Source organism: Sceloporus occidentalis, unplaced genomic scaffold (genome assembly GCF_023333645.1).
Source record: "Sceloporus occidentalis isolate IW3139 unplaced genomic scaffold, rSceOcc1.0.p SCAF_44, whole genome shotgun sequence".
Classification (NCBI taxonomy): Eukaryota; Metazoa; Chordata; class Lepidosauria; order Squamata; family Phrynosomatidae; genus Sceloporus; species Sceloporus occidentalis.
In genome coordinates this window covers 6,489,473-6,514,919 of record NW_028317024.1, presented here as the reverse complement: position 1 = coordinate 6,514,919, position 25,447 = coordinate 6,489,473, and positions in this window count along the sequence as shown.

Here is a 25,447-nt window from a genome sequence, read left to right as displayed (position 1 = left end):
ATCTCCCGAGTGCAGTGATACCCCACATGCATGGGTTTGTCGGGTTGTTTGAGATTTAAAATCCCACATTTGGGAAGTGCGCTTTTTTTCTCTATTTTGGTCAGTCTGTACCTATGCCCTATCTTTGAGCCCGGCCACTCCAATTTACCCCATCAAGCCATTTTTTATTAAATTAGACACCCCTTGGTTATTTGAAGTGCTTTTATTTTAACTCTTTGTATGTTGAGATTTTTTTTTTAAATTTTAGCACTTGCTCAAAATAATAAACTTTATTTTATTTTTTCATTTATTTATTTATTTTTTACACATTTTGGTTCCTCTGGTGACATCACTGCATAATTATGTTAATGTTAGCACATGTTAGCATTTTTTTTCCATATTTTTTTTTTTTTTATATTTTACTAATCACACTGTGATTAGAAAGCTGGGCTCCATTGACTTGCATGGTTGAATGCAGTACCTGTATTCAACCTGCAATTGGAGCCAGAGTTCTCTAGAGGGTCTGGAGACCGTCTAGCGAACTTTTTCAACTTTATTATTTTTTTTACAGGGCGGCCGCCATCTTGCGGATGGTGAAGATCACCGGCAGCGGCGGCTGTGACCGCTCTCCGGATCGGTCACAGTCCATCCTAGGGTAAGTGTTTGGTGTCGCTGAATGCCTCCTGATCGAGGCATTCCAGCGACACCATTGAAGTTTAGGAGGTGACCGTTGATCGCCTCCTAAACTCTTTTAAAACGGGCGTCCGCCGCCATACAATGTATGGCGGTTGTTGACGCCCCGGGGAGGGGCCAGACATGGCCCCTGATGCCGATCGTTGATCACTTTCTAAGCTTATTTAATTTTTTGATGGTTCGGGACCGTCAAAGATCGCTAAGTGACCGTTTTTCCGTGGCGGTCCTGAACCGGCAAAGGTCGTTAAGGGGTTAAACACGCCCCGGCAGACCCTTTTGTCTCTTTTCTGTGGTTTGTAAGGCATGCTTTATTCCGAATGTCTGCTCCTCTAGGAAGGTTGGCCCCAAATGATGGTGCAAATTGTTTGCTGTTGCTTTTGGCACGCAGGATCCAGTTGGGTGTTTGTTTGTTTGTAATGGCATGTTTGTTTCAAATGGTGTAAAATTCAATATGAACTTTGTTTTGTGTGAAACTGTTTGTTTCCAACCTATTTCTCGTAGGACACACAGATACTGGGTCCATCCTCTGCATTGTAACTGTGGAAAAAAATGCCATAAAAAACAACAAGGCAAAAAACCCACATAGCTTTTTCATGGCGTTTTTTCTCTCCCATAGACTTCTATTGGAGAAAAACGCCAAGATTTCCTTGCAAAAAACGCCAGAGTGTCAACATGCTGCGATTTTGAAAAACTGCCAAAGAGCCCAAAAAAGCAGAAAAACGCCAAAGAGGACTGAAAAAACGCCAAACAGAAAAACGCCAAGTGGATATGGCATTCTGCGATTTCCTATTGAAGAACAGCTAACATCTGGACGCAGCGTTTTTTCACAAAAAAACGCCGTGTGGCTGACTTGGCGTTTTTATGGGCGTTTTTAGCAAGAAAAAACCAAGTGGAAACCTAGCCTTACTGTTCCATAGGAATGTGGAGATTTTTTATAGAAAGTATTTATAGAAGAAAAGGTTTTGATGGTACTTCCATTTATACCACCACATACTTTGCACCCTAGGTCTGATTATCCAGTAAATGGTTGACACTGAAAGGGTTAATGAAAACGAATTTTGATAATAAACAACTTTGAGAGCTATAATGAAAATCTTTCTTATCTTTGGTGAAATGCTATGTTTCTATGTTAAGTATATATTTTCACAAACTTCATCTGTGATGAGTATTTATTGTATAACATCAGGCTGGAATTTTTTTTTTTTACACAAATACTAGTTTACAGGAGAGTATGGCAGTGAATCAGATTGTTTTTGTTGCTTTAAATGCACCTTTACTGTATAACACATATGTATTTACTTATACGCTAGTGCTATACTTATTTATATATTTTAAGTCTTAGTGCGGAAAGAAAGCTACGAGACTACACAGAGGATTAAGTAAACCTGCAAATGGCAAGAGATTTGGTTGTATTGTGTCATGAAATGGGGCAGAGACTGATGTGATTTAACCTGACTGAAACTGTTCTAAAAATTGCAGATGACAACCTGTGATGAGAATTATGAATTTTGTTGGAGGGCTATCTATGTTCACATCTGATCGTAATAGTTTTTGATTGGAGACCTTAGATCCTGGAGTGTTTGACCCCCACTAAATATCACACTACATATTTTTGCATATGTATAAACTGTGTACATTTGCAAGGGACAGATCCTTGAATCACACTGTCCCTCCCCGTTATTTAAATGGTTGTGTTAGTAAAGAATATAGTTTAATTTAATACTAAGAACTGCCATTTCATACACATTATGTGCTGTGGCTTATTTACCTTGGGCACTGCCCTAGGCCTGACCTAGGGCAGCATCCTATCTACCCAGTCCACACCCACCATACTCATTGTGGAGAACCTTTTAGTGCATCCTATGTAGGGTGTGCCAGCTCAGCATAGTCTTCCATAATATTAATGGGGTGTCAGGACCCGGGCGAGCAGGTCTGGTAGGAGTCCATGTGCAGGGGATACGGGGGACTCTGTCTGTACTCCTTTATGCATGGTGACAGAGAGATAGGTACAGACAGAGTAGCAGAACTGGAAAGGACGAGAGCTGAGGCACAGAGACGGGAGCAGAGGAAGGTGCAGGCTCGGGAGCTGAGGCAGGTACATGGCTCGGGTGCAGGTGCAGGCGCAGGCTCGGGTGCAGGGGCAGGCGCAGGCTCGGGTGCAGGGGCAGGCGCAGGCTCGGGTGCGGGCCCACTGGCAGGTAAGCCCACAGGCAGGTTCAGGCACAGGTACAGGCTCGGGTGCGGGCCCACTGGCAGGTAAGCCCACAGGCAGGTACAGGCTCGGGTGCAGGTACAGGTACAGGCTCGGGTGCAGGTACAGGTACAGGTACAGGCTCGGGCTCAGGTACAGGTACAGGTACAGTCTCGGGTGCAGGTACAGGTACAGGCTCGGGTGCAGGTGCAGGTACAAGCTCGGGTGCAGGCGCAGGCACAGGCTCGGGTGCAGGCGCAGGCACAGGTTCGGGTGCAGGCGCAGGCACAGGTTCGGGTGCAGGTGCAGGTGCAGGTACAGGCTCGGGTGCGGGCCCACTGGCAGGTAAGCCCACAGGCAGGTTCAGGCACAAGTACAGGCTCTGGGGCGGGCCCACTGGCAGGTAAGCCCACAGGCAGGTTCAGGCACAGGTACAGGTACAGGTGAGGCCCACTGGCAAGGCGGACAGGAACGGAGGCCCACTGGCAGGGCGGACGGGAACGGAGGCCCACTGGCAGGGCGGACGGGAACGGAGTACTACCGGGCCAGGCACGTGTACAGGTTCATGCACGGGTACGGACTTACGCTCGGGTACTGGATAATGCACGAGTACCGGCTCAGGCACGGGTACAGGAACGGGCTCAGGCACGGGTACAGGAACGGGCTCAGGCACGGGTTCAGGCTCAGGCACGGGTTCAGGCTCAGGCACGGGTTCAGGCTCAGGCACGGGTTCAGGCTCAGCGCAAAAGCAGTCCTTTAACATCAATGCCAAGGCCCTGACTGATGGGCAGGGCAGGTCTTATAAAGGCAGGCTTCACTCAGTTCATGAGGCGCAGCTGTACCTGATAATCAGGTTCAGCTCACTCCAGAGGAAGGAGGGTGGCCACTAGTGGTAGCAGATGTATTAGCTTGATGTATGATTCAGCCATGGTTCAGGGAGCAGAGAGTGGACCCTGACATGGGGAGATCAGAGTTATCTCTTGTAACTGGCTCACTAAGCAGCAGCTAATATCCTGGGAAGCTGATCTCTCCCCCTAGGTTTGCAGCAGAGGGGCTGCCACCCCCTAGACCTTCTTAATGGGCCCAGGCCAGATTACATCACTGATTATGTGTGATATCTATAAAGGGGTTTCTGGGGTAACAGTATTATCTGGGTGCAATGAACACCCTACTTCTTCCACAATATCCAGACTGTACTAGAGAACGAAAAAAATTGTATATATGTTCTTCACTCCCTAAAAGAAAACAAAGTAATCTAAGCAATCTAAAAATTGTCTCAAGGGTTTACTTTCACTATATTTGATATATAATAATTCAATTCATATAAATACGGGTGTGATAGAATTCCAGGAATTGTGTTGAATGGCAAGTATGTAGCACCAGGGAGAAGTAAAAATGTAATAATTATTTTTTTACTGTTTAGTTAAGGGTCCCTGGGGTGGAGCATTAGCAGAGAAGGATGGGTCTCTTGCTCCACGCCACATATTTCTGGTAGCTGCAGATATAGTACTCCAGTCCAGGGCTTTCAATGACCTGCTATCCTAATTGATGAGATAGGCTGAGTAAATAGGGGCAGATATAGCTGATTAAGAGCCTTCATTTTTGAACCAGCAAACTGGGAGCTGGGTGTGTGCTGAGAAGGTTCTGAGGAAGCACTGGTTAGAAGCATAGGATATAAAAATAATTTGTTTTGTTTTGGGGAAAATGGCATAGGCGTCCCAATTGTAGTTAGAAATACAAAACTTGTTAGTAAGTATTAAAAAGAGCTAGGATTTTGTTTTAAGATTTATCTTGTTAAACCTGTGTATGCGCGCTGCAAAATAAAGCCACGAATCTTATACTAATTTAACCCTAAAGACTGTGTGGAAAATGATCACCCTGGACAAAAGAGAGCCTTGTTTGTCACAGGGGGTATGTCCTTGTAAGATGATACATCACAGAGTTAAGATCAGAGCTATTTATGACGTCCATGAACATCTACAGTATAATTTCATTAGTGCATATTATTTTGGGGACATTTATTCATTAGTGGTTTCTACATTCAGTTGAAAATCATTTATTCCGGGGGGGGGGGTATCTTCCCAAATTTCCCCTCCCTCACCCACATACCTCTTTTCCCCATTGTCTACCTTTGTTGGATCAGTAGAGGGGTTTTCTGGTGGGAGGCAAATGTTAGTTACCCATTAATAAGAAAAAAGTATATGATAATAATAGACCAGCGTGTACCTGCGCAACATGAATACTTTGGTTGTAAAGATTAGCCAAAACTACCCCAGTTTACAATTTCTATGGTATCCAGCCAGTAATGTCTCATTGTGTATCATGGGAGCTGCAGTCAACAACAGACAAGTTAGTGTGTAGTGTCTGCCACCACAACCTCTGTCTATAACTACTATTCCCATGAAGTTCAGGTAGCAATATGGCTGTTGAATATTATTGTAGATGCAGTTATTATTTGCACCATAAAAGCCCAATATACAGTTACTAGCTACTATTCCCATAATAATCAAACAGCCATGTTGCTTGCTCAGCATCATGGGAGTTGCAGTCAAGAAAAGTTAATGATGTGTAGGTCTGTGATGCACAGCAAACATTTTGAGGTATTACAAAAAAGAAGGTAGTTAGAAGGTAGTAAAAAAAGGGGAAATAAAAGCTTGGAATCAGGTTCAAGTAGATTTGCAGCAGTTGTGGCTGACATTTGGCACTAAAAGTGCTGTTATTTCTCATGATGTTCAGCCAACCAAACGGATGCCTGAGAATCATGAGATGTGCATTCTACAGCAGCTGCGGTACCAATCCATAACGATCTAAAATAAGGGTCGACAAATTTGATGTGGATCTAGGAGCCAGCCAAACAAATTAGGAGCCAGCTTGTGTTTTTTTGTGTGGTTCTCTTTCTCAAACATTTTCTGGGACAGTTCTTCTGGTCTTGTCTCTTCTGGGTCTTCTGAACAACGGTTGAACACTTAATGCATTAATAAATATTGGTGAGAAATTAGGCAGGGCATGGGACTTGCATGCATGAGGTGTGTTTTTGTTCTTAAAACACTGTTCCTGAATTGGATTTATGACGTTTACATTACCAGAAAAACCACTAGTTTGTGGACAACACAATTTAGAAGAAAGCAAGAAGAATGAAGGTTAATCATTGAAGTAGAAGTGTTGCCGACTCTGCCTTGTGCGCAAGCGGAAAATGTACGTAAGAGGCATTAAATCTGCATCAATCAGACAAACATCAAAAGAATATGCAAGCACCTAGGCTTCACATCATAACACACCTTAGAATCTATTAATGCAACCAAAAGATGCTCAGTTGTTCTGGAGCTCTAGTACTGACTCCCTTGTTCCCATACTACTCTACCCTCCTTACTGTTACTGATGTCCTTGGATACTTGACCTTCGTTTGTCTCCAGCAACTGCAGGCCCTGACCACACATTGCTTCTGGTGTTGTGCTGGATTCTCCTTGTCTGTACCTCTTGGATTTGTCCCTGTGCCCCTAATTGCTATAGGTTGCTTATCTTTCAGATAAGGGCTTTGTAAGTGTTCCTACCCTGCATTTGGACTCCAGAACCAACCTCAGTCATGACGTGTGTCAGCTGCGACACAGGCACAATAAGAAAGACATGTGTAGCGTCCCTAGACCACACCAATAGGTCCTCTGTGCAGTGTATTCAATTTAACCTGCACAATGAAAATTGTAGACAAGAACTCAATGCAGCCTATAATTGGGACTGTATGTTTCCGAAAGTTCCAAAATATCTTTATTGCTAGGTATGGTTTCTTCTTGAGAATACAGAAATGCTCCTCACTTTGAAACCAGCAGGAATTAGATTTGTGAATTCAGATTGCTGCATCAGGATTATATTTCTTAAGACGGAAACTGATTTTTCTCTCAGTCTTTTTTTTTTTTAAGGTAATTTTTTATGTTCTCTATTTGACAAGTGGAGATGTTTGTGTTCTGAAAATAGGACAAAGTTTTTCTTCTGAATAAATAATAAAAAAAAGGCACAAAAAAGACTAATACGTCACAGCATTACCTTTTCACAGAGATCCCATGAAACCGAATGAAAAACATTAACAGTTTTATAGCTATAGAAAGATTCAATTTAATATATTGCTTTCAATTGTGAACTATTATTTTCTCATGTGGTTGCAATATTTCTTGTGAACACCTTATCAGCTTTCAAAATGATTTCAAAGTATATAAATAAATCATTACTTTCTTTCACGTTTTTCTTTATTGCAATTCCAGCATCATATTTCTTGTTTAAAATCCACCCAGTAGTACGGACTACATTTTTATGATAGAGCCAACTAATTGCCCTGGAACTCCCAGACAAGATTTGCTACACTAATAGGCATAAGACATTTTGTCTACTATTGATTTTATTTTCTCCCTTTTATTTGTTCTTTACAAATGCATGTTGAAGCAAGATTTTTTTAGACTGGAGCTAAAATTATTTCGCTAAAGGAACATAAACAGATAATCCTGTGCAGAATATAATTTACCACAAGTCTTTCCATCCAATCATTTTACAACCGTAATATTTTTGAATATACACATTGTTTCCCTTGTAAACTACGTACCACCTTCTAAGACTGTTTAGACTACTTCAATTTGCAAGACAGGTTTTATTTAATTGATTTTAAAATTTAACAGGGCTGCCAGTAAGCGTGCCTGTGTGTGTCTATTGAAATTGAACCCAATTACTACATTTGGTTAATTGGGTGATTTGGTAATTAAGGGGGCAATTACTTTTTCACATAGGGCCTGGTAGAGTTGAATAGCTTTCTTTCCTGCATTTTGTGTTTGCTCAGGTTATATTTGTCTAATTAGTTTGACAACATGAAACATTTAAGTGTGGCAAATATGCAAAATTATAAGAATTCAGAAAGGGGGCACACACTCCCCCCCCAACACTGTATATATATATATATACACAATGGATGATGGACCCCCATTTTAGGAAGATTTTTGGGACTGTAATTTTATATTGTTTGCAGCGGTTAAATGGTATTTTTTTGTATTTTCACCTTTTTTCCAATGCTATGTCTATTGTCTAGTCTACAGTTAAGTGTTAGAACCATAATCCATTTACCTCCTTTCCTGATTACTGTGTTTGTCAATCTCTCCTCCCCAGGTAAAATGGCTATTTAAACTATGCCCAGTCCCAATAAAGTGTGCTCTCTTGCATTCCGACTGGTGTATTGGTACTGTTCTTTGAGAGACTCTTTTTTTTCCCCCGAGGAGCAGATTTGCTGTTAGAACCGGAGCAGCTGGCAATCTCTGAGCCAGCTTTTGGTCTGTCTATTTTGAAGGGGGAGAAATATAACAGGTGCTGGACCCCCATTTTAGGAAGATTATTATATATTAACTTGCAGGTGTTAAATTTTTGTATTTTGTATTTTCTGTTATTTCTACTTCTATGTGTACTAACAATCACTCCCAATCTAGTTAGAAAAGGGCAATGATGGCCGGGGACGTCCCAGTGTAGACCCTTTGGTTCCTGTTTCAATATGAAATATAGATTTTATAGTAGCTCACTAAACCTATTTTCATACATTTTATAGCAGCAAAACACAAAGCAATGTTGGTTGCTTTTTGTTAAATCATACAAATTTGCAACAGGCAGGGCTATGCTATTTACTTCAAAACTACAGTCAATTAAAAGGCAAGAAGGCAAAACTATAGATACTTTGTCCCTATAAATTCAAAAAATAACCCTTTTTCTGGAATAATCAGGGTTATGTTTATAACCTGCTTCATAAATATAAAACCATTTCAGCAAGTCCCAAGATTCAGGTCGATGCAGAACTAACGTGCAGAATTTATTTTCCAGTTGCAGATGTAACTTTGAAGATAAAAAATCTTTACCAAAGTGCTTGATGCATCACTGCATTTCCTTCTGTGCACAGTTATATAATCCTCCTACTTTATTCTTAACAACAGCAGGAGGCCATCCTCATCACCACAAAAGTATGGTATGCCGTGAGGAAGGAGTGCTTGGTCAGATAGCAGACAGTGGTATATCACAACATTTTATTCTGCTGTAGCAGCATGCTACGCAGCGGTTTGTTACAAACTGAACTAATCTGAGAGGAACTAGCAATTCTCTGTGGACAGATATATACACTTTATGTATGAAGACAAACAAACACTCTGCAGGTCACAACATCTCTTGTGTTAGATTAGCTAAAATATGGTTATTAAGATAGTTGCTGATGAAAAGAAATTGTCTTGGGCCAAAAAGCATAACATTTGTTAAAATTTGCATTGCATTTTACACACAAGTAAATAGTGTTTGTATTAACCTAGGTATCACCATCAATGTAATCTTATATTTTCCTTCATCGTACATTAGAAAATCTCAGGAAACAGGTACCTAAGTGACTCCTAAACTTTGAATGGCAGCTGCTAAGTTAACTTTCTGTGCAATTATATATTTAAGTGAATGCACATTTCCTTCCCTGATTTCTTAAAATAAGCTGGCTCTTATAGATATACATTAATTCCCAGCTCTGGTCTTCTCATACACCCCACATCAACCTGCCCTCTTGCAATATTTACATCATAAGCTTTGCCCTATTGTAGGCAAACATGCTTAAGCTCTAGTGATGGAACAACACAACTAACAAGCAGGGATAAAGCAGTTGCTTGGTGGAGAGGACTTTTGATGTCACCATCCTACAGTATACGGTTTATGGAAATGCCTTTGCATTTTTTACCATTGTTCCCTTTTTTGATTTTATTCTTCTTATTACGTCAATCATCCTAACACTCTTAAATAGTTTCCTATCTTCCCAACTCTAAATCCTGCTACTTTTTGTCATAAACTTCTTAGTTCTCCTTATTTGAACCTGATCTACTGTTACAGCTCACAATCCATTTCAGTTGAGAGCCTCTTCCAATTTATCCCATCCTTAATGACCAATGATGTGCCAGACATGTCACAGAAAATGGTCAGTTAACGACTGACATTAAATGAGATTAGAAAGGAATACAGATGTTGCTGAAATGCCTCCATAGCGAAGCATTCAGCAACACCGAAAACCCACCCCAGGACATACTGTGGCCATTCCGGAGAGTGGTCAAAGGTGGCATAGCTGGATTTTGGCTCACGTAAGATGGCAGCCCCCATTAAAAAACAAACAAGTTCTCTACAGGCCCTCTTGAGAACTCTGAGCTTCCCCTGCAGATTGAATACAGGTATTGCATTCAACCATGCAAGTCAATGGAACCCAGCTTACTAATCACAATGTGATTAGTAAAATAAATCAAAAATCAAAAAATAAAGTTAAAAAATAAATAAAATTGTGGTAACATGTAAAAATAATTATCCAGTGATGTCATCAGATGAATCTAGTTCCAAGAGGTAAAAAAAAGTTCAAAACTATAAAAAGATTATTTTTATGAGCAAGTCCTAAAATTAGCACTGTATCGTCTAAAAAATCAAGGCATCAAGACTTAAAATAATGGCATTTGAAATATCCATGGTAGATATCCATAGATAGCCATCTAGTTTTAACAAGTATATGTTTTAACAAATGTTTGATGGGTAAATTAAATTGGCTGGGTTTAAAGATGTTCCAAATAGGACAAGGGCTCAGACTGACCAGATGTCCGAATGAAAAATAAAATGTACACCTCCCAAATATGGTCTTTTAGCCTCCAAACAACCCGACACATACTTGAGTGGTATTATTATGCTCAGGAGATATTGCTGAACACATATAGTGACACATACCAGAAGCTTTAAATTCATATTTTCAGCCCTCAAACAATCCAATAAGCCCATGCATGGGTGGTATCAGTGTACTCATGAGATGTTGTTGGAGTGTTGTTTGGCAGTGGCATATGCCAGGTGCAAAAAATTCATACCTGAATTACAATGTGTGTGGGGGAACAAAAAAACACAAAAATGACCACAAAGTTTGACAAAGGCTGGTGGTAAAATTAGTTCATGAAAAGAGTGAAATCATTATCATTGGTTAGCTTTCAAAAATATATGGTTTGATGGGGGTAAATTGAATTGGCCAGCATAAAAAATGTCCCAAATAGGACATGGAGGTGGGATTACAAAGTTTGACAACAATGGTTTTGAAATAATAATACTCTACTTATTGCCTTATGACTTGCAAAAAACATCAAAACATTGAGAATCTCGAAACTCAGGACAAATGTTAAAATCTATTTAGCAGGTTTTTTCATTAGTCTTCGTGGATCAAATTAGAGTGCTTTTTTCAAGTTTTCACCACATTTTATTATTTTTATAGTTAATTAGAAATATGATCAAAATAATGGTATCTAAAGAAATTCTTTTTTGTCCTAAAAAAAGAAACATTATATAACTTGGGTTCATTAAATGAGAGTGAAAAAAAACTAAACACACAAACTGCAAAAAATATGAAAACAGCCTCAGTAATGAAGGGTACAAAAAGAAAAAAAAGCAGCTTGGTCCTTAAGGGGTTAAAATTGGTTAATGTTTTCACCCACTAAAATTTCATTTTAGCCTCTGCTTTATTTTTCGCAATTATTTGACTTACAAAAATAAGGCTATTGCTCTGAATGGAAAACTCCTCAAATTCCCAAGGCTGCTACATGTTAGTGCTTAGATGAAAAATAATAGGCAATAATGAGAAATAATGGCAATGATCTCCAAGGACACTCTAATATGATGAGAATCAATAGGCAATGATGAAAAATAATAGCCTGTGATCTATCAGGGTCTGTTTTACAAGTAACAATTTCTTGATTGGATAACTGCCACTGATAATTCTTAATCTGTGTTGGTATAGTATGTTCTATTTGGATACTTAACTAAAACAGATTTTAAAACAAAAAGTCTAGAATAAAACATAGACTGCATTCTCTCGTGTCAAACTTAATATTCTATTTGATATAATCTACATTAGAAATGCATACCTTATTTCAATGTTTACCTTTGTAGAACCCTATTATCATCCCTATTTGGAAATTGCTAATATTATGGGCTTTTTATAAAGGGCATGACTCTCCTAGCTCCTAAAATCACTGGAGTATCCACACAGAGGTTATTGAGTAGCAGATGTTAAGGTGCTAGACAGTAGAGGGGAAAACTATACTGCCAATAGGCTGGTATTGCAAGAAAGGTGAGGAACACATACTGTCTGTAATCAGCCTTACAACTGGATCATGTAACACAGATGTAGACTTCTAGAGCTGAACTAGCATTTCTGTTCTGAACAACATACTATAATTGCGGCAATGACTTTTAGCAGCAACATTCTTTCGTTCTCAGTAGCTCTAAGGATAGATAGATAAATAAATAGGACCTACAGGGTGTAATAATTTTTTTAATCATAATATGTAAACGGAACAAATAAAATGCAAATTATGTGCCACCTAAATAATAATAACAATAACAAAGGTGAGAGAAAAGTCCACTCTTTTCATCTTACATATATTCAATTGGTGTAGAAGTATAGGCATTATTTTTTTCCCTTGGGTGCCTTAACATGGCAGGGGAGCTTGTAAACTTTGGCTGATATCTTCTCTAGGAGTCCCACTGCCATGTGAACCATTGAGCTGTACAAAAGCAAGGTGTCCCAGAACTGGCCTGTACCTTGGAGTATAGTTGTTATTTATTTTTCCACGATAACTTGGGGAGGGTAACTTTCTTAATTCTATTATAAAGCACACTGTGGATAAAGCAGAATGCTACATGGGTCTACACTGACTGGTCTGCCCGTTAAAAACCCTTCAGGGTGATTGTTAAGCATCTGTTGAAGTGATAACTAGGATCACCTGTGGATTTTAATTTAGAGATTGCTTAATCATTCATGCCAATGCCCCGGACACAACTAATCAGTAAAATCATTTGTTACAACAGGATTATTAACGAACTCTGGGAGGTGAATTAACATGGTCATACTATTTGGATGAAACAAAGCCAGCTGTCTAGTTGTCCCTTTTTTTTTTACTACAAAATTGTACTCGGTCAAATGGACAGCCCACAGAAAACCATGGAGAGATTGTATTTGTCTCCTACATATCACCACATCTAGTGGGTACTTTACCATTGAGAAATATTTGCCACGCATGGTGGTAGGGAATGAGCATTTGCATTGAATCTCAAGTGGATTTAAGTCCTTTCACCATTCCTGTAGTCTTTTAAAACTATCACAGTTTGATGCAGATGAACAATATTTGAAGATGACCTCTCGGGATCATAAAACACTATCCATGTTTGACCCAGTGAGATGCTAATGTAACTGACAACATAAAACATCTTCAGCCTGCCAACTTCTGAATGTGGTACGGTGCTGGGAAAAAGCACCTTTTCTCCTTTCTCTATAATTGTATTTTTGCTTATCTGACACATAAAAATAATCCAACTAATTTTAATATTAGACAATGTGATTAAACACAAAATCTAGCTGTAAAATGATCACTTAATTTATAAAAGATAAAGCGTTTATACAAAAACTTTATCACCCATGTTAAAAATAGTAAACCTAATAAAACGTAAAATTTGTAAATCCAACATGCAATGATGTAAGCCTTTACACATATAGGTTTGATCACATTCTAACAACCCCTAGTTTGATGACCTTATTTCCACTAAAAACACAAGAATATATTAATATCGCACCATGCCTTTTCCACTACTTTTCATAGCAGACATTGGGTTTTAGCAATTTACACCAGAAATGCTCTTTTCGTGTTACACAGCTTCATGTTCAGTAAGTAACATGTTGTTTATGGAAGCACGTGGTATGGGCAAGAACCCCATCCTGTTATGGCAGACTATGCCAGTACACAAAGCATGACCCAATGCCTTCCATGCACACATGCACTACTGTTTTTGTTCTGCACTTGCCATTTTTGTAGAAAAACACATTGTTTTTATAATGTCTACTGTAAAAAAGGAACCCTTATTTAATTTAAACAGCATACATAGTAATTTATAAAAAAACCTCATACATCTGAGTGAGGGTTCTCCTGGATTTTAAAAGCAGTTAAACAGTATATCTTACTTTGCAAATATGTCATATGACTGGCAAAATATAATCCTACTGAAATATATCAAGGAACTAGTAGCTAAGGTCACTTCCTGGCAAAGAAGTATCAGTTGTCAACACATTCCAGACAGGTTATTAAAAACTGCCACATGGCATTTAAAGGAATAATTCTAATGGCTTCCAGGGCTAGTGGAAGGACAATATTTACTTAAGGTATCCAGCTTTACTTATGCTATTTCTAAAGTAATGTCTGTCTTTTACATATAGGAGTTAGGGTAATAAGCCCATGGCTTGTCCTTAGTTTTCAAATAAAATGATGCATGGGTTACTGTTTTTTAAGCTACTTTGGTAACTTTAGAAATGGACATTGTAAACATGAACCCCAATACTCAAAGTAATGGAAGTTTAGTATAGGTCTTCTTTTGCTACATGTTCATGATTTGTTTTTACAAAAATGTTTTACATTTAAAATCTATGGATGCCATTGTCTTTTATTTGTTTTGGATATTCGGACCTTGTTAGATTGAAGTCAGGTAAGTTCATCTTTTGTTTCTTTTTCTATTCTGCAAGATACTATATCTAAGGGTGTTTTATACCTTTTTCACCACAATAATTAATGCTAAGTATATATAAGTTGTCTGTTTTCATTGATATGCCTAACAGAGTTTACTGGAATCGGATAAATAAATAATAAATGTATTGTGTCAGATTTTGGCCATTCCAGAGTAATTTTGTGCCACAAATTATGTCCTTGTGTTTTTCATCTAAGGAGTCATGTCACTGTTGTTTGTGGCACTTGCACATTCAAAATCTTATATTTCTTTAGTGTGGTTCAGGTGATCAGTGTTCACTTGATTATGGTATTAGGCACAAATGGCATTTCCATATTTAATTGCTAAAATGTATTTGAAATTTCTCCGTAGGAGTCATTTGCCCCAGGGCTACTTTCCTTTGAATATCTTGGGCCACGGCTTGGTCCCTCTTTATGACCAGATTGTAGAGTAACAAGAATTTTTTCTGTGCTCCTTTTGTGTTTCCTGTGTAGTCCTTTGAGCTAGACAGGGTAGTGCACAATGAATGTATTGTTTGTCATTCTGTATTCTGGGTTAGGTTAATACATTGAGTAGTAAAAAACTATACTCTGGCTAAGAGAAAAATAAAATGCAACCTTTTAATAAATAAGATCCCCTATTGAAAAGACCCCTAAGTCTGGCATAGTGTAGCCTTCCCATGCCATATAAAGGAACATAAATGATTTAATTGAGTGTCACATTGAAACACTTTGCAGAGCACAAGCAGGTTGTGGGGATCAATATCCCATTAAATGAAGCAGTTATGTCAAAAGAGAATTGACATGTTTTCTTAATGTGTGCCTCTGTAAATTTTTCATGATAGATATATATTTCAGAGCCTATATGCCAGTGTGAAGTACCTTATTTATTTTTTTTACTTTAAATACTAGTTTAACTGTTCTGTTATTTGCTGTGAAACCATATTAACTGACAATGCAGACAATTCATACAAATATTTTTTTACTCTTATAAAGTACTTTTTAATTTTATATTTGTGAAAGGAAATATATATATATATATCTTGTATCACCATATGATAGCTACAAATAAATATAAGGTTCAATTAATCAAAGGACCACAATAATTTTGTTGTCATCTTTACCATATATTTGTTAAACCATGATTCCCCTTTTTCATATTTAATAAACTTGCACAAATTATACATTGCCTTGCTTAAATTTTTTCTATACTGTAAGTGCCACAGCTGAATGACCACAGTTCAGCAACGTCTCCTGATTACAGTCATACCCCAGAGGGTAACAACTATTTACATATTACCCCATATTACATATTTTTTAATACTTAAGGCAGGGGTGTCCAACCTACTGTCCTCCAGCTACTGCAGGACTACATCTTCCATTATGCTCTTTCAGCTAAGGGGCTGGCTGCGGAGTATGGGAGATGTAGTCCTGCAGCAGCTGGAGGGCCGCAGGTTGGACACCCCTGGCTTAAGGGGTTAGTGATTTTTTAAATATATAGTTTCTACTTATAGTGAAAGGGATAAGGAGCAATTAGAATTTTTTTTTCATCATAATAATACAACCCTAAACTCTCTCTCCCCTTTCTCCATATGTTATGTTTCTCCTCACCCCATTCCCACTAGATTGTAAAATTGCGAGTAGGGCCCTCATTACCTAATGTATAATTTGTCTTAGTCTGTCAATTCTAGTTTTGTCATACCCCTTGAATAGATGTATTGTAAGGAATACTGCGTAAATTGCTGGCGCTATATAAATAAAAGATAATTCTGATGCTGTTACATACATCAATCAGTCATATCACTAATCATTTCTTTGCATGTCTTAATTACAAGTACATTTAAGTAAATATAGACTTTATGAAGGCATTATGTCCCCTCTACAGCTCCTTATAAGAGGCAGGAAAGGTGTGTGGGCCATGACGAGGGATATCACCAATTAAACTAAGAAATGGTGTTGAGTTGGCATGACCAATTGCTGCTCTTACACCAAGAGATCGAAGACACTAACTCCTTAGGCGATTCTGGATTGAGATGTCCAGTAAGCATGTGTCTGCACTATGGTGACTGCATCGGCCATGTTTTCCAGGACACATATAATTTTTACATATTGCTGACCAGCCCAGATAAAATGCTGCCCTACAGTATGGGGGATGTAAAACTGATTAATTGATTCCCTTCCATAAGTCTATACATCCCACATACCCCAGGGCAGCATTTTATCTGGGCTTGTTTAGCAATATGGAAAAATTATATGTCATGGAAAACACGGCTGATATGGTCACCCTAGTCTGCATACTCTTGGCCGTGTAGCGTATGTATCCTGCAAATTGTGAAGATGTTTTCCCAAAATGGAAATTTTGTTTGTTTTGTTTGAATAAAACACTAAAGTTATTTGTGAAGACTATTCAGAAGCTTCTTAAAAGTAGATTTTGCTTTAGTTAAACATACACTATCCTGCACTGCACTATATTATCATTTGAATGATAAATATAAGAATATACTTGTTTCAAAAGTTTGCTTATGAAAACAAAGCGATAGCAACAAACCAAATAAACAATAACAAATGTAGCACACCCATTTGGTTATTTGTAATTCTTAATAAAGTTTTGTATTTTTGACGCGTTCCCACTTTGCCGCGGGGGTTGTTGGGAGATGTAGTTTCACTTTTCCCAACTCCTGCTCCTCCTCTCATGGCCGGCTCTGTGGGGCCGCACGGAGCAGTGGATTGGGTCGGAGAGAGGATCTGGGGAAATAGAGATACGGAACGGCACAAGGAACCGTAGCAATCGACATGAGGTGAGGGAGCATCATGGTGCTGTGGCGGTCTCGGTTCCTGCATGTTGGGCTGGGCACTGGGTCAAGGCATCTTAGGGAGGGTGCGGACAGAGGCCCGATAAGGAGGCTTTGTGATGAACTAGAGGCCTGGATACTGAAGAGGAAGTAGTGAGAGTGGAGAAGACCGAGGGAGGGATGACGTTCGTGCTGCCATTACCTTCCTTCAGGGATATAGGTGTATTTATATTGTACATTAACATCCCGTTCACTCGTCTTATATAGTGGTTTTATAAGTGCTGGATGATAGGCTACCTATTGTTCACCTTTCTCATTCAGTTGTGTTATATATACACACACCCTGGCATGGTTCTTGCACATATACAATATCAATACAGAAACAGTTTCGAGTTAAATCTAGGCTGTGACATTCCGCACTATGGTGAAACCATTACTTTTATAGCTATGTTTACACTGACAATGACAAAACAATATTGGATGTGACGATACACAATCTTGAGTTTTGAGTTCAGCAGGAATGGCTAAAGTCGGATCGTTTAGTCCAGTCCACCACTTTTTTGTTTACATTACAGATTTTGCAGTCTTCGATAAAACTTATAGTGACTGATGGTGACAAAGCACTATACTTACTGTTTACAGCGTATGCACTGAGAAGTATAGATTACTCTGTGACCATCTTCACTTTGTTATCCTTGAGTACCATAGTAGGCTTTGTATGTATGACAATTATGGTGTGACACCAGTGGTGTTATCACCATAGCAACTAACGATACTGTTGTCTAGACCATTGGATGCTGTGGTGATAAGACCACTTTATTAAACTTAGCACTGTTTTTGCACATAACTCAATTTGCACTATACTGTGTAGCACGTTTCTAGTACATTGGTTTGCTTTATGTTTGTGGCATTATAGAAACAGCAAAAAAATACAGAAAGTGGAGTACATGACCCGAGTGTACATATTAATGTGTGGTGTTAGCATGTGTGCACGTGCGTGTAGAATGATAGCGTATGTGTTAATGTAAGATGTTGGTGTTTGTGAGCATAAGATGTTAGGATGTGTCTGTTACTGTATTGTGTGTAACGTGTACGTGTAATAATGAAAGTTAACTATAAACTTGAGTCTTTATGGTGTAAACTACCCATTGTCATGAAGGGCTTAACTGTGTATAAAGTGGTGACTCACCAAAGAAAGGTGTGTTTTATGGTGTATTGCCCCAATAAACATACTTAAACGGCGCACCAGGATGTAATATATGAAAATAAAAAGTGATAAGTGAAGGGAAAAAAAATCTAGCTCCTAGATCCAAACCAAATTTGTCAACCCCTGATCTATCACGTCTCCTCTCTCTCTCTATTTTCTTTCCTCCAAGCTATGCATATTGAGATCCCTTGGTCTTCCCTGGCCATTTTTATCCTGCAGATTATTATAGAGGCTCAGCCCTGGTCCCCTTCTCATGTGAAAAGGAATGAGTTGGCTTCTTATAATGAATAATTGAAGGGAGATGAAATTGTTAATCTTACCACAGTGTTTAACTGACCTTTTTAGTATGTGATCCCTTTGTCACTTTAATGTTATTTATAACGTGGCACCCTTTTGTTGCAGTGTACTATATTATACCATTAAAGGGGAACTCCCACTGTTTTTTTATTTCAAATTTATCAATGAAATTAGTTTTCAGATATACTATTTTCTGTTTGAAACAGTATTTTATTCCCATAATACAATAGAGCTATTTATTTGTCATGTGCATGTGTTCTAGTTTTGTTCGCTTAACACAATCTAGTTGACAAACCTGAATTTGTGTCATACGTCATTGTAGTAGATAGAATGGCTCTGTCTTAATCACCCAGCTGGACACTCTGACTAATGCGAGTCTATGGATGAAATAACCAGGACATCGTTAGCATTACCATAGAGAATCAGTTTTAAGGAAGCCTATGGCAGGGCTCGACAAATCCCAGGCGCCATGGCGACAGAGAATTTTGTCCTGGCGCCTAGGTTTTGTCAGCCTCTTACATCCATAAAAAATGTGGATGTAAGAGGCTGAGTAACCACACGGGGGCGCTGCTGCTGCTATCTGCCCAGGAGTCTGGGCAGACAGCACAGCCACTCAGAGCCCGCCCCCGAGCCTGAGATCACTCCCACGGAGTGATCCTGTAGGCTGAAACCGCGGTTGCTGCAAAACCAGCAATCGTGTTATCAGCTGCCACAGGCAGCTTCAGGGAAGGAGGTTGTGTGTTGATTGGTTCCCCACACAAGTGTGGGGACCTGACCCAACACCCCCCTGCTGCCTGATCGCTCCATGAGAGCGACAGTGCAGCGTTAACCCCTTCAATGCCGCAATCGCGGCATTTAGGGGTTAATTCCCGTTTTGTACGGGGCTCTGCTGCTGGTGGTCTGCCTGGAAGCCCAGGCAGACCAGCAACAGCAAAAACGAGCCCCCACAAGCCCTTTGATGATTCCTGTAGGCATGGAAGCCTACAGCAGTCATCAAAGACTCCCCTCCCTGCAATGGCTGGTCTATAGACCAGCAATTGAGTCCCAGCTGCCAGAGGCAGCTTCAGGGACAGGGGAGAAGGTTCTTTGGTCTCCACATGAGTGTGGACACCAGCCCCAACACCCCCCTGCTGCCTGATCGCTCCATGAGAGCGACAGTGCAGCGTTAACCCCTTCAATGCCACACTTGTGTATGACACATTCATGGCATTGCAGGGGTTAACATTTTTCCCCACAAGCTTGTGGGGACTAAATATCAGTCAATGCTGTGCTCCAATGGAACATCAGCATCGAAAGAGTTAAAAAAAAAAAATTAATAATAAAAAAAAAAACAGCACTGACCTGAAAGTCCAGGGTGCTTCCAGGTCAAACGCTGTGAGTTTAGTAAGTGGGCTGATGATGATCCGATCACTCCTAACCAACTGTTAGTTTAAAAAAATCCTGGCTCCTAACTTTTTTACCTGGCGCCTAGATTCACAACAAATTTGTCAAGCCCTGGCCTATGGGTCTGCAATATAAGTAACTGAAACCAAGTTTTCTTGAATTCTGAACTACATTACTTTGTTTTAGGGCTCGAAGAATAATATTTTTTTTGCCACCAGATTTCACTTTTAAAGGGAATGAGGCCATGCCTCGTGTGAACAATGTTACAGAAAGTCTGCTTAGAGTGTGTTTTGGGAATTGATGACCGATTCCCAGGTTTTACTGGAGCTCCCATACACTCATCAGGCTTTATTCAGTAATGCACGTGTCGTCTGGAGAGTTGGCAATTTTAGCTTGCTGACACAGTCATAGGAAAAGCTGAAGTCAACCACTTTTTGTACTTGAGCATAAAATGCGGTGTTATATAGTGTAGTATAGGTTAGCATTGACAATAAATGTCTGCAGAGCTGGAAGCTGCCATTGAGCAGGGAAAGCCTCACAAAACAAACCCCACACTGCGCTGATTCTTTAATGTTAATAAAAGACTTTCAACAGTTTATTCACTAAAGGGAGAGTTGACAGAAGAGTTGTGGTTTTAACACTGAGTTATTACGATTGAGCCATTCTATTTACCACAGGCAGTGTGATAAGGAGTTTGTTTAGAAAAGAAGGGAAACCATTACAGCTGGAATAGCTACAAATGGCTGTTATTTTATCGAAAAGCTATAGCTATAAAATAAATCCAAATAATTTAGAAAATGTATTTTAAATGTGACAGTAGTAATTTAGGTGTAGTGTAGTGTACTATACCTTAACTCAACACCAGTGAGCAGAAGTATTGCTACTTTTTATATAACTTTGTTTGTTTTCTTCAACCAAATGAAATATCTGATTCTTTTACAAAAAATGGGATTTGTGGTTTGATGTCAGAAGAAAGTGAAACGACATTTTTCCCACTCCTGAAAAGGTGCAGCTAATTACTACAACAATGTAACCAAATAAATTAACAGCAAGCATTTCTTGCTATTAATGTACAAAATAAATACAAATAAATCTAGAAACGTAACCCCCTTTACATCTCCAATGAGGCTTAAGTTTGTCGTGATTTTTGGGTAAGCTCTGTCATGACGGATACGTAACTGCTCGGTAGTACATTAATACGTATTAAGTATTGCAATCTGGGCAGCGTTCTTTCTTTTAAAGACCATTTTGGTTTTCCTTTCCTTGCTTGAAATAATCATGTACACCTCCTCTGTGGTAGTGAACCGGTTGCAGTGAACCAGGTACGTCGTTGGTCTTCAAGGGACATCTTTTCATGATGTAACTGGTACGTTATTGGTCATGAGGGGGTTAATCTAGTCTGTCAAACACATACTTAATACTTTCTAGTAAATCTACATTTAGTATTTGAATTTATTGTAAATCTTTGTAACCAGTAGGGACCCAGAAATACGAAGAAAGAAATTCACCTGGCTAGTTAATGGCCATTGATTGTTAGCTCCTTTCATGCCAACAAGATTTTTCTATTACAATTTTTAATTTGATTTTTAACAATGTATTGGCCAATTAATTGCAGAAGAATAGGCTTGTTATAATTGCATTCCCTGTCGCAGTTCTGATAACTGTTCCTAGCAACATTTCTTTATTGAACATACTGATTCATTCCTTGTCTTTTTTTTTTTTATACCTCTGATCACTAGAAGTATAGAAATATAGCGAATGATGAAAGATACTGGAATGTTAATTTGAATGTTTGCTTTGGATACCTTTTTTCCCCCCAGCTACCTCTATATAATTGTCTTGCGCAGTATACTATTATCGGTAGTGTGGTGCGATGTTTTAAAAAAGACCACAGCATGTTCTGTTAACTGACTCTTCATCTTATTTGCAACATAAAAGGCAACATTTGAAAGCACTAGATTGTAAGCTTTTGAGCCTGACCCTCTTTGCTTAATGTATTGGTTTGTCTTTAACCATCTTTAACACGGGGCAAAAGGGGCAGCTGTCCCAGGCCCAGTCATTCCTGGGGGCCCATAGCAGGTGCCTCTCGAGCTGTATCAACCACAATCGCTGAGTCCAATTAATTTTAAAGGCAGCCCTATTCTAGTCTCGTCATCCCCCTTGAATATTATATATATAAAACAAATTGTTGGATCTATATAAATGATAATAGTAAAAGCTTAACCCATTACATGCTAGAAAAGTTTACTTTATCTAAAAGTCATCTGTTCATGTCTAACAATTTATTTTTTTAAGACGACGGTACAGGCATACCCCACATTAAGGTACATAATGGGTCCAGAGCATATATTTAAAAGAATATATACTTCAAGTGAAACACTACTTTTTTCACTTATCAATGCATGTGCGACGCTGCAATAGTCAGGCCATTTCTGTCACAATATCTGAAATGCTCAAAAAACGTGCAAATGATGAACAGAAGTGCTGGTGTCATGCGTCCGTCCTCGTGTGGGTACATAAACAGTGAAATAATTGTGCAGTAACTTATTCACAAGTGTCTGTAAAGTAAAGGTCCTTTAAAGCAGGGAATGCCTGTACTTAAGCTATCGCTGCTAGACTCATCATTTTCCGTTATCAGCTGGAATATTCCCTAGAAAGGGCTTAGCGTAAAGGGTTACTCAACTTGCTACAAAGTCAGAAATCTCATATTCCTTGTCATTCTGTGATAGAGAGCTTGTGCCTGATGCATAAAACCTTATCCATTTATAATTTATGGGAAGGCCAACCTGTGTACTTCAAAAGCCAAGGTGATCCTGTGTAATCTGTGAGGCTTCATTAGAGAAATGCCCTTGCACTATGTAAGGCATTTCAGCTCTTCTTGCTTATCAAGCCCTCAGATGTTCACCCTCCATAATAGGAGGCTTTGTCAGTTAGTTGAACTATTGCATTCATGCTCATCTGCAAACTCCTGGTTTAGAGAATAAACAGATGGAGTGTTTAGTTTATTATTCAGAATTTGACCCAAAGAGTGATGTATGGCTCATAGGGCCTGGTAGTCCTGTCCCATTAACTTGTGCTGGTACAAGGCCTGAAAATTGTCATAATGGCAACAATCAATTATTACACCAATCCAGCACACAAAAACAAGTTGAAGGTACTATGTGCCCTGTGGTATCATAGATGGTTAGATGTCTCTGTCCTGCTCTTTGGCAGCAGCAGTTAAAACATTGTATCCTTGATGAAAGATGTTACATCTCTGCTCTGGCAATCAGCAAGCAAATTGGTAGTGTGTATTAGGTAATGCTGTTTTGTTAACCCAAGGGTGATTCTGTAAAGGATAGTGTAGTTCAGGCCACGTGGTAGACCAACTTTTTTAAAAACATTTTAAAGATCGGTATTATGCAAGATGTTTGTGGACACCTTTCCTCATGGTCCATTGGTGTTGCCATGGCCTTCGCGTTTGTGTTCTATAGAGAATCAGGAGTGCCATGTTCTGGAGATAGAGGCTTGTGTTCTACTGATTCTACAATATTCATGGATTTTGACCATGAAAAGTGTAGCCCTGGTGCCATATACTGCAGTATTAGAGTTTGTATTACAGATTTCAGGGTAAAGGCAGGGCATTTTAAATCATATTCTATAGCTCATGGACCATTTTCACACTTCTCTTTTGCTGCAGTATACTCAGTTGGTAAAACAGTTCATGCCCTTCAGTAATTTTTGTACAATCTATTCATGCTATGTACTTGATTAATTCACTGATCGTTTTGACAGTCTACACGGGAATATATGTAATCAATGTACGGTAAGTAGGGCTGCAATAGTTTTGATGGTATTGTGACTGATTAACAGACTATACAGTGTGTTTTGTGGTGTATAGAATAATATGTAGCTGTCTGTTGTCAAAAAATCACATGATTGGACCATACATAAAAACCTCAGCAACCTGAATATAGTCCTTCTGCCAACCCAGCTATCACTGCAAAGAAATTATTTACTTTTACATTACTAATGTTCTGGTCTGTTCTTGTAGACATAGTGTTGCTAGGGTACGGTTTTCAGCTGTGGGTCCTAAATACTTCCACAGTTTGACAAATTTGTGTTGGTGTTTAAGGTGGCAGGACATCATAAGTATCTGCAAGCTTACTATATAGACATCTGGGAAGAGTGATATACTGCATACTGATATTAATATGTTTATGTATAGTTCAGTGAATAGATATGTTACTAAAGCTTCAGGATTTGTGTGAAATTGTGTTTCCTGCACCTTGTTCCTTTTGTCAGGAGAATGGGGTAGTCTTGGCCTTCGGTTATCCAGGAAAGATGAAAAGATCACAAAAATGCCAATATATTTGATTTGTTTTTGGCTGCATAGACTTTAGTACATTTAGCGGTGTGGGATGCTGTAGGCTATTATTTTTATTATTTATGACATGTGAATGCCGCACAGCTGGATGACTTCAGTTGACTTTTCAAGGGCTGATGGTGGGAGAGAAGTTAAATTATTTATGTTCGCCATGTTTTTGTCTTATTTTGTACTGATATTTAGGTCACCTATTGGGCATTATGACCATGTTATTTCAGGTAATGCAGCAAGTCTTTCATTAAGCAAGCTCAATTTGAATTAACGAACGTAACTGTAAGTGTATCAGGTGATCGTTACGCTGAGACGCTAATGAGGCATAAGCGTGACATTTTATGTTCATCCTTTTATTACACAGTTTTTCATGCTTAATAGGGCTCAACAAAGTGGCGTGAGATTGTACTCTGACTTATGAGCTAAAGGGTGCCTGGGTGATACAAACTAGAGCTGCTTTAAAATTCAATGGCTATACCCTTCTCCTCTAAATCTGATTATTGCCCTTTTTCCATAAAACATAGTGCTTGGGGAGCATCGTTTATTACTGTGCATACGTTCTGCATAATGTGTCTTTAAGGCTCCTGAGCATACAAGTGTTACACCAATTTAATTCAGCTCTCATCTTGCATTTAATTCTTCCGAATGGGTCGCATATACGTGTGGAGAAAAAAAATACAACAAACAGCGTAATAAAGTTTGAAGAACTGAGCAATATATTAGGGTACGTATGCACTCGCAAATTTCTTTTATAGTTCAGGGTCAGGTTAAAACAATGAATTTCGAAGACTCTGTTAGGACAGGTAAGACTAATGGCACCGTACCACCATAAATGTTGTATTTTTTCCCCCTCCACTTGACTATGCTGCAATATTTAGGGAGAGTGTATGTACAGTATGTATATGTGTGTGTGGCTATATGTATGTGTGTGTGTGTATAATATATATATATATAATCATTTTTTTTATTATATAAATTGATTTTCATCTTGCATTT